The sequence below is a fragment of the Sesamum indicum genome, linkage group LG2 (assembly GCF_000512975.1).
Source record: "Sesamum indicum cultivar Zhongzhi No. 13 linkage group LG2, S_indicum_v1.0, whole genome shotgun sequence".
NCBI classification, from domain to species: Eukaryota; Viridiplantae; Streptophyta; class Magnoliopsida; order Lamiales; family Pedaliaceae; genus Sesamum; species Sesamum indicum.
In genome coordinates this window covers 7,061,754-7,073,122 of record NC_026146.1, presented here as the reverse complement: position 1 = coordinate 7,073,122, position 11,369 = coordinate 7,061,754, and positions in this window count along the sequence as shown.

Here is an 11,369-nt window from a genome sequence, read left to right as displayed (position 1 = left end):
TAAGATGACTCAGTAGATAACGGGAACGATATGTCATACATGCTTTAGCCATCATGAGACTAGGGCTAGCAAATGAATCGAGCCATGGCGAACTCTCAGGTATCCCTGCTCACAATTGATTGTATAACTCGCGAGCCAGCTCGCGAGTTTTTTTTAAAATTTTTTTATATATATATTTAACTCATATATTATAATTATTAAGTAATATAACATATTTTTAATTTAGCTAATGATAAAATATTATAGTTTTCTTTATATAAAAATATGCTTAATCAACAAGTGAGTAAGTTCATAGTATTTTTTATTTTATATTAATTATTGATTTTTTAAATTATCTAATAAATGAAAATTAGGAATATATTTTGTTAAAAATAATTTGATTTTGTCAATCTAACATAATAAATAAAAATTCTAAAATAATTTTCATTTGAATGATAAAATTTTAAAAAATTAGAAAATTAAAAAATAATTCGAGCTCGGGCCAAAATTTTTTTGCTAAGCTCGAGTCGTTTACAACACTACGTGAGACATGTCATACCAAAAAAATTCCAACAAATTCTTCTTAGATTAATGACGGCCAACATGGCTGCAGTAGGTAAAATAGACTCCGCAAAACCCAGCTTGACTAGCATAACTCTTTCAAACAATCATAACTGAAGAGGATAAGTCGAAACCGCAATCTATCTTTTTTTTTAATTAGCTAACTCATGCAACTGTACAACAGTGTTTCACAAGCTACAACCACTTTTGGATCTTGTTATCCATTGACCTATAAATAGAGGCTATTGTGTAGTAATAAGGCATAAAGTATTATTCACTCACACTCACTCTTTTCTCTCTATTTTCAGCAAGTTTTTTGCACTTTTGTGCACTCTACACCATTATTCTCACGATATCTTGATACTTTTTTGAGTCACTTCAATTATTTTATCATTATCCTTGCATTGTTTCAATTTTCTGGACTATCCTTTTAGTAAATCTGTACTGATTTAAGCATCAGAGTACTAACCATTGTTTCGTGGGTTAGCTCTTCATTGATCTCATAATTTTCGTGAAGATCTTTGACCATTGTGGTGCTCACTGAACTTTGGTATACATAATTCATGCCGTCCATGGGGAACTAGAGCTAGAGATGTGAGAGATTGCCAACTCAGACAATAAAGGTGAAGAACAACTTTCCTTCCTACTGTAGTAGGTTTTGCAATTCCACCTCCAGAGGAGACAGTAGGGAATCTCAATGCCCTCGTTCCCGCTCTTGACCTAGTAGTCCAATATGTGCCAACCTGCTCTTTTGTGAGCAGCTCCGCCAATTCATTGTGGATACCATCAACTCAACCTTCTAAGGCTCAATTGTTCGTGGAGCAGGATAATCATCCCAACAGGAGAAGCTTAACATTCAAGGAAATCAAGGAACTGCCAAGCTGATTCTCGTTTTACTCCAACAAGATGATCCTACATTAACTAATCTCACCAGCAATGTGGGGGGCAACTAGGAACCTCTGAGAATCTAGCGTTTTATCTGGAAAGAAGCGCTAGAACTCTGCTAATAGGTAAGGAGGGAGGATCTACTGTTGGAGTGCGTTATTCCCTTTAGTGCAGGCACCGTGGCAAAAGAACTCCCTACTCACTTCAGGGCGCCTTAACACCTACCTGCTTACAATGGCACCAGGGTCCCATTAAGCACATTAGTGAGTTTAAGAATGCAACCCTACTGCACAGGTATACTGATGTTATTATATGTTGTGCATTTCTTAACACACTAGTTGAATATGCCTAATAGTACTTCGACCAACTCCCAACTAGATTACTTCATTCTTTTGCAGAGTTTAGCTCTTTTTTTCTATACCAAATCACTAGTAGCATGAAATATCAAAATCAACTATCGGTCTTTTCAGGATAAATAGGAAAAAAATGAGACCTTGAGAGCATATGTCCAACACTTCAAGAACGCCATCTTGGAAGTCTCAACTACCCACCAGGAAGAAAAATGAGACCATGGAAGAAGGGATAATTTTTTTAAAATAAATAATTTAATAATTTATATTTTTAATAAATAAATTATTATTTTATTAATCGAATTTGAAAATTTTCAATCAACTTAAGATTTTGCAATGAATTTTGATCATGTGGAGCAAAAACATTTTTAAAAGAAGCAAAAATGGCGAATCAATGAACTCGAAAAATGACTAACTGGCATTAATTCATGTCCCATCTTGGACGAACTGAGAGAATAAGAACTGCACTTGAAAGGAACTTAAGTGCCTAGCGGCTTAAGATGAAACATTCTAGAAACAACGTAGCAAGGAGTTGTGGCTACGGTAAGGTGATCAACGCACTAAAGTTTTACCCAGAAGGGCTAACGGAATATCCCAGACAAATTTTATAAAGAGAATCAGGGACACTTACAATTTGTGGGTAGGATCAAAAGTGGGAATCCAGCCGTGCACATACTTAATTTTGAAATTCCTAACACTATAAGAGAGCAGAATTCCAAACAACTATTTTACGCCTTTGAGCCCGCATAGAACCGTTGATTATATCTCGCTCAAAGTCTGATTGTTGTGAATAGCGTATCAAAGTCACCTCGTCTATAAAAGACGAAAATATATCCATCAAAAATTTCACCTTTCAAAGATGGACTCCAAGACGAAAATATATCCATCAAAAAATTCCTAACACTAGAAGAGAGCAGGCTTTTAGTGATATTTTCAAGAGCCATAAGGACTACCACCTCACAGGGACATTGAGCACCAGATTTTGTTTCTTTACCAAAAATAATACCCCCCGACAGGTACAACTATATTCAGAAAGGGGAGATTGGAAACATAGTAAAGGGTATATTAGATGATGGAATCATAAGGCACACCTATGTTGTTTGTTAAGAAATAGATGGCACACATGGAGGCTTTGTGTAGATTATAGATACTTGAACAAAATGACTGTAAAGCATAACTGTAGCAATATCAGCCTCCATTCTGAAGCTTCAGACTTCGTCTTCAACAACAGCAATTCACCTGGAGACGAAGCTGTCTTTTGCCTATTTATAAAATCGCGTTTCTCTGTTTTACGTTTTTATAAGTAGATAGGCACTTTCGTTCTTTAATCAGTCAGCATCCAACTAGCACACACATGGACTTGTTAGTTAGGAACAATTATCTTCTTCCTCTTCTTTGTTTCAGTCTGTATATATAGCACAACTACTCTGTAACCATTTCAGTTTTTCAGATGAATGAATACAAGCATTCATTCTTGATATTCAGCATGTATTTTCTCTTTTCTGCATTGCATGCTTTCTCACATGGTATCAAAGCCTTCGGTTGAAGGTCTCTAGATATCTAAATTCAATACAGATACCTGATACAATTTCTCTGCAAATTTGGGCAAAAATGGCAAAAATGTCTACTACCTCGACACTACCTGAAAGGCTGCAACTCCATGGGTCTGATCACCCAGGAATGGCGCTGGTAAGCGCATCTCTAAATGGAAATAATTACCTCAATTGGAGCTTCGGAGTTAAACGTGCATTGCGTGCAAAGATGAAACTCGATTTTGTCGATGGAACATCTGTGAAACCAAACGCAAATGATCCTCACTTTGAACAATGGATTAGGGTGAATAATATGGTTACCACCTGGATTTTAAATTCAATATCCAAAGATATAGTAGAAGTGTTTATGTACACAAAATCTTTGAGAAACCTGTGTCAAGACCTTGAACAACGCTATAGTGAATGCAACGGACCGCAAATGTATAAACTTCAAAGGGAAATCAATTCTATGGTACAAGGGAACTCTTCACTCTCGACGTACTTCACGAACATGAAAAGACTATAGGACGAGATGGCAGAGCTGAAACCAACGCCACAGTGCACCTGCAATGACTGCACATGCGGGCGCCTGGAAGGCAGTTGGAGATTCTGCAGGTTTCACACAACTAATGCAATTTCTTATGGGTTTTAACAATGCATTTGATAACGTGCGGCATCAACTTCTAGTTATAGATCAGGTTCCTTCAATCAACCGAGCATACTCCAGGGTTCAAAGTGTGGAGAAACAAAAACGAATTCAAATGGAGATAGCAGATACCACTGAACACCCAGTACTTCATGTCAGGGGTGATGGAAAATCTGATAAAAGGCGAAACATAGCAGATAAACGAACCCAATATTGTACACACTATGAGAGAAATGGACACAATAGAGACTCATGTTTTAAACTCCACGGAACACCGAATTGATACAAAGAACTTGTAGATAAAAGAAAAAGAGAACCAGAGAGGACAAAGGGATATAATATTGCAGCAGCTGCTCGAACAGAGAACCCAACAACCTCTGATTCCAAGGAAGAATTGTTGCATGAGTTGATTCGCATTATGAAAAGCACTATGCAGCCTACTCTACAAAGTAATATGGCACATACTGACGATTTTGTAGGTATTGAATGCGGCTTTTACCAGTTCTGGATCTAGCATTGTGTCTTCTTGGATTGTGGACACAGGGGCAACTAACCATATGTGTGTTAGCGGTTGTTCACTTGATACTATTACATCTTTGTCTCATCCTACATTGATACATTTACCTGATGGTTCAACACAAACTGTTACACATGTTGGACATATCTGTTTACATAAGAACTTCACACTCACAGATGTCTTAATTGTCCCTTCATTCAAGTTCAATCTCTTATCTGTATCTAAATTGTGTTCTTCCTTATCTGCTAAAGTATCTTTCCATGCATCTCATTGCGTGTTTCAGGACCTGAAGACTAGAGGGGTTCTGGCTGTGGGAAAAAGAATAGGAAATCTGTATCTATTGAACAATCTTTCCTTTGAACCTACTGTCATTTCTTCTTATGTAAACAATGATCCTTCTTGCTTTACATCACATACTTGTGATGACTCTTTGTGGCATAAACGACTAGGGCATCCATCCCCTATTTTACTTCAAACATTACAGAAATAAAGAAAGATATTGGTACACACAATTCACACTGTGATATTTGCCACCTTGCCAAACAACATAAACTTTCATTTCCTTCAAGCGCTTCACAATCCCAAATCTATTTGATCTCATTCACGTTGATTTGTGGGGACCTTACCACATTAACTCCTTATCTGGATGTCATTACTTCCTTACAGTGATAGATGATTTCAGCCGTGCTACGTGGACTTTTCTGTTGAAATATAAATCACAGGTGCCTCAAATCCTAGAACACTACTTCTTGATGGTCCAAACTCAATTCCAGCTCAATGTCAAAAATGCCCCCTCAATGCCAATCCTTGTTTACTTCCTTAGGAATCCTTCACCAAACTACATGCCCATACACACCACAACAAAACGGTGTGATAGAGCACAAACACAGGTATGTTTTAGAGGTAGCTCGATCTTTACTTTTTCAGTCTCACTTGCCTAAACATTTTTGGGGGGAATCAATACTTGCTGCAACTTATCTCATCAATAGATTACCATCCTTTATACTTGACTGGAAATTACCCTTCGAGCTCTTATATAAGAAACCTCCTGATCTCTACGCCACAAACACCATGCCTCACAAGCTTAAGTTTGATAAGTGTGCTTCAAAATGTATATTCTTGGGATACTATCAGTCAAAGAAAGCATATAAGGTATACGATCTTGATTCTAACACTCTCTTCGCTTCTAGAGACGTCATCTTCCATGAATCCTTTTTTCCTTTTCAATCCTTGCCCACTACCACTGACAACATCTCATTGCCCTTACCTATATCTGACTCTCAGGATTCTAACGTCCAACCTCAAGTTCCACCTTTATCCACCCCATCCTCTGCTACTGAAACACATGAACCTGTTCCAGTCTTACGTCGTTCTCAAAGGGTCACTGCTAAGCCTTCTTGGTTATCCGATTATGAATGCAACTGTTCGTTAACTGGTTCTTCTTATATGCCTACTTCTTTTACTGCTACACACATACAGTATGTTGCTCATTTGTCCACTTTGCAGGAACTACAAAGCTACATTCAAGCTTGTAAAGACTAACATTGAGTTGATGCAATGAACTAGGAACTACGAGCTCTTGCAGACAATCAAACTTGGGTTCTTACCTCCCTTCCACCTGGGAAACGGACCATTGGCTCGCGTTGGGTGTATAAAGTAAAGCTCAAACCTGACGGCACCGTTGATCGGTACAAAGCTCGCTTGGTGGCCAAGGGGTACAACCAAGTCGAAGGCGTGGATTACTTTGATTCCTTCTCCCCCGTAGCGAAATCAATCACAATTCATTTGCTCCTTTCCTTGGCTGCCTCCAAGTCATGGCCATTGTTGCAGCTCGACGTCAACAACGCTTTCCTTCATGGCCATTTGGAAGAAGACGTTTACATGGAGCCCCCTGTCGGTCTTCTTGATGTTGTTCCTGGTCAAGTCTGCAAGCTACAAAAGTCCTTTTATGGTCTTAAACAGGTATCACGCCAATGGAATCTCGAGCTCACTAACAGCTCTTTTCTTTTGGATTTCGCCAGTCGTCTCATGAGCATTGCCTTTTTGTCAAGCAGTCTGCTCTTGAATTTACTGTTCTTTTAGTCTACGTTGATGATATCATCTTAACTGGTTCATCTGAGCAGGCTCTTCAATTTGTCAAAGATCATCTACAGCGCCTATTCCCTATAAAGGACCTCGAGCCTGCGGAATACTTCCTCGACCTTGAGATTGCACGTTCGTCTCACTGCCTTCATGTCTCTCAACACAAATATCTCTTGGACATCTTGACAGACTATTCCATGCTCAATGTAACTCTTGCTCCTACTCCCCTCCCTTTCGGTCTAAAATTGGTGCTCGATGATGGTGCTTTATTATCTGATCCCAGTTGCTACCGGCGCCTCGTTGGCCGCCTTTTTTACTTGGGCTTTACACGACCCTACATCTCCTTTGTCGTGCAACAGTTGAGCCAATTTCTCTAGGCTCCTCGCACTTCTCATTGGGATACAGCCTTCCATATCCTTCGCTACTTGAAAGGTACTTCGTCAACTGGCATATTCTTCTCTTCCTCCAGCCCTGTTCAGCTTAGTGCTTTCTCGGATGCTTCTTGGGTTGATTCTCGCCGGTCCATCATTGGTTATTGTATCTTCTTGGGCTCCTCTTTGATCTCCTGGAAGACAAAAAAGCAGGCAACCGTTTCTCGTTCTTCAAGTGAGGTGGAATATAGGGCGATGGCCTCCAATGTTCGCGAGTTGCTTTGGCTTTCTTTTGTGATGCGTGACTTGGGTATTCCTGTTAACTCGCCCATTCTTTTTTGGTGTGATAATAAAGCTGCCTTGCGCATCACCGCCAACCCCGTCTTCTATAAGCGAATTAAACACCTCGACATCGACTGCCACTTAGTCCGTGATCCGTACAAACTTGGGTTTATTTACCCTTCGCACATTCCAGGTTCTGGCCAAGTTGCTGATGTCTTCACTAAATCCCTGCCTACTGCCGTTTTCTCTTGCCTGTTGTCCAAGCTGCGCCTCTCATCTTCGGCTCCACCTTGAGGGGGGGCTATAGCAATATCAGCCTCCATTCTGCAGCTTCAGATTTCATCTTCAACAGCAGCAACTCACCTGGAGACGCAGCTGTCTTTTGCCTATTTATAAAATCGTGTTTCTTTGTTTTACATTTTTATAAGTAGATAAGCACTTTCTTTCTTTAATCAGTCAGCATCCAACTGGCACACACGTGGACTTTTTAGTTAGGAAAAGTTATCTTCTTCCTCTTCTTTGTTTCAGTCTGTATATATAGCACAACTACTCTGAAACCATTTCAGTTTTTCAGATGAATGAATACAGGCATTCATTCTTGATATTCAGCATGTATTTTCTCTTTTATTGCATTTCATGTTTTCTCACAATAACTTTCGAATCCCTGCCATTAATGAGTTGCTAGATGAACTACATGGTGCTTGTTTTGTTTTTGTTTTTCTTTTTTCAAAAATTTACCTCAGATCTGGCTACTTTCTAGAGAAGAATGAAGGTTGATGATATTTTTAAAATGAGTTATGTTACTCACCAAGACCACCATGAGTTTATGGTTATGTCATTTGACCTTTGTAATGCGTCGTCTACCTTTCATTCACTTAGTAAAATAGTGTTTCGTCCATCCTTAAGGAAGTTCATATTAGTTCTCTTTCATGACATTTTAGTATATAGCAAGTCATGGCAGGAACTCCAAAAGCACCTGCAACTCACCTTGGAGATTCTAGGACAACTCAGTTATATGCCTAGAGGAGCAAATATGATTTTGTAAGTGTCAGATTGAAATATTTGGGGGCATGTAATTACAGTTGTATAGCCTGCAAAGGCCATTGAGTGATGCACTCCAGTTTGGTTAAGCAGCACCCTAAAAAAATAAACGATAACGTCAAATAGTATCCATGTGTTGATTTATGATTGTGGGCATATGTTATTTTCTCATCTGATGTTGCTATATGACGAAGATTTATTGGTCGGTGTGACTGCATCATACTTGACTTACTGCATACGTGTATGTATACAGACTAGTTAGCTATACTTATTGAGTAGACAGCTCATTACTTATCGTACATATTTTTCACGGAATAAGTCACAAAGCGACTATCTAAATTGGATCATAAGTCGGTCATCAATATCACTAGGTGGGTCATCAGTGTCATCTTAATTAGGGAGTTCTAGCTACATAATTGGATAAGCATTAAGCTTTTCAATAGATTTGTATTTTAAATTTTGTAACAACTAGAAACTGTAATATTCTCCTTTCCCTATACTTAAAAAATGCTAAGGTCGAAGATAGAATACAAAATCTTGATGGCGTATATAAAATACATTAAGTAAGAATACCAGCTACGAATGTAGGAAAATATGATAACTGATTTAAATAATGAGTTCCAACTGGATATAGGGTCATAAATGGCACTCTTTCAAGGTAACATGGCCCTTGATGTGTAGAAGGCAGCAAACTTGGTGGCCAGTGACTGAGCTAGAAAAATAGTTTAGCCCTATCATAATATAATTAGTTAATCTGTTGAAAAAATTATTAAATTCGCAAAAAGTCACCAAAATAAAAACAAGAGAAAACTGGATTGCTGCAACTAATTGATCAAGACAGGAGGCTTGTTTTTCACTGGAAATACGAGTCGTTGAGATTGGTTCAGCTTGGATTTGCTGATGACCTATTACTATTCTGTCGGGCTGAGCTAGAGTCCATACAAGTGCTCAAGCAGGGACTCGACTTATTTGGGAATTTGTCCGGCATTCGAGTCAGCGCCCAAAAGAGTAACTTTATTATCTCACGGTCAGCTATGGGGATTCGGGATTTGCTTCTTGACCAACTCCATTTCCAAGACGGACTTCTGCCAATGAAGTATTTGGGACTTCCTCTTATCTCATCACGGCTCACTATTTTGAACTGCCGACCCTTACTATTAAAACTGGATCAACGCATTACAGGATGGGAGGGCACAGCTTTATCTTATGCAGGATGAGTACAGATCATTAAATCTGTTCTTACTGCCCTTAGTATCTATTGGGCGTCCGCTTCTATTCTACCCAAAAGCATCATTCGAGAGATAGAAAAATGGTTGAGGACCTTCTTATGGAAGGGATCATCTGCTCGAGGGTATGCAAAGGTGGCATGGGATTGCGTATGTCGTCCTATTGATGAAGGTGATCAAGGAATTCAAGATATTACTACTCTTAACCGCGCACTTATGGGACTCAAATTGTGGCAGATTATCCGCGGCAACCGAGCTTCTATTTAGGTTGATTGGATATATCATACACGCCTGAGAAAGGCTACTATCTGGACGGCCCCTGAGCGAGGGGGTTCTTGGGGTTGGAGGAAACTCCTTCGCTACGCCACTTCTCCGGCCTTTTATTCATTATTTTATAGGGGATGGAACTACTTTTTCGCCATGGCACGATCCTTGGCATGATCTTGGTCCACTCATCCAGCAGTTTCCGCAGGGCCCTCGACTTACAAATACTTTGGAGACAGACAAGGTTGCGGTTTTCCTTTTAGATGGGCAATGGTGTTGGCCCTCTATCACTGACACTCACTCCTTACAGCTCTTGCAGTCTTTTCCACCCATCCATGGAGGGGCTGCTCCTATCCTTTGGCGGTCAAGAGATACACAACTAACAGTTGATATGATGATTCGTTCACTACAGGATGAAAGGTCCAAGGTAGGCTGGTCTTCACTATTGATGGGCCGCTTCAAAATCCCTAGACATACTTTTGTATTATGGCTGGTGATCCTTGGTAGACTCTCTACTATGGATAAGCCTTGGTTGGCTCATATTAATAGTTCCTGCGTACTTTGTTCTGATGGTGCTGATGAGACCCATGATCATCTTTTTTTTTGCTGCACTTATTCACGTGGCTGCTTGACGGTGATTCGACGCACACTTCGATTTGATTGGCCCAACCGAGCTTGGGCTATTGATGTCTTATGGGCTGCTCGTAGATGGAGAGGCAAACACTATGTTTCTACGGCCTACCGTGCTCTTTTGGCCTCGTGTGTGTACCATATTTGGCGTGAGCACAACATTAGGCGATATGATGGAGTACATAGAGATACACGCACTGTGGGTGCGCTAATGGTTCAAAATGTGGAGCAGATGATTCTTAGTGTAGAATTACCTAGTGCTATTAGCACTTGTGCGCTTTATCGCTTATGGCGGATTCCTTGGCCTGTCGAGGAAACCGCTTAGATTAAGCAAGATGTATTGTACTATTATACTTTTTTTTACTTAATGAAATTTACTTTCATCAAAAAAAAAAACAAGACGAAATTGATGACGTAAAAAAGTGAGTGACAAATTTTATATTTTCACTAATTATATATATTTAGTGATAATAATTTTTATTTTATCTCAATAAAGAATTTTATAATTTCAACAGTGTTTATTGATATTTAGAATTATTTTGTTATTAGTAAAAATTAGAAACAAAAAATAGTGCATAAAGTTGTCTCTTTGACAATTAGACACATATACAAGACGACCTAATGATAATAAATAATTTATGTCATTATATTTTACTATTATTTAGTTGTCAATATAGATGCATCACTAATTATTTATAGTGATAATTTCATACACAATTTTTTATATTAATAATTATGTAATGATAAAATCAAAAATTATTATCATTTAATATATTTTTTAGGGACAACTTTAAGTTATCACTTATATTTTGTTACTAATATTAAATTTCTTTGTAGTGAGTTTTAAGTTTGTATAATACTATTTACAAATTAAATGAAACATATCATGATAATATAATTAGTAAAGACTATAGAAACTAGTATTTTTTTTTTTTTTTGAGAGAAAAGGTAATATATAAAAATTGGGAACCAAGCCCTATCAGCCGCGAGGGCTAGATAGGTG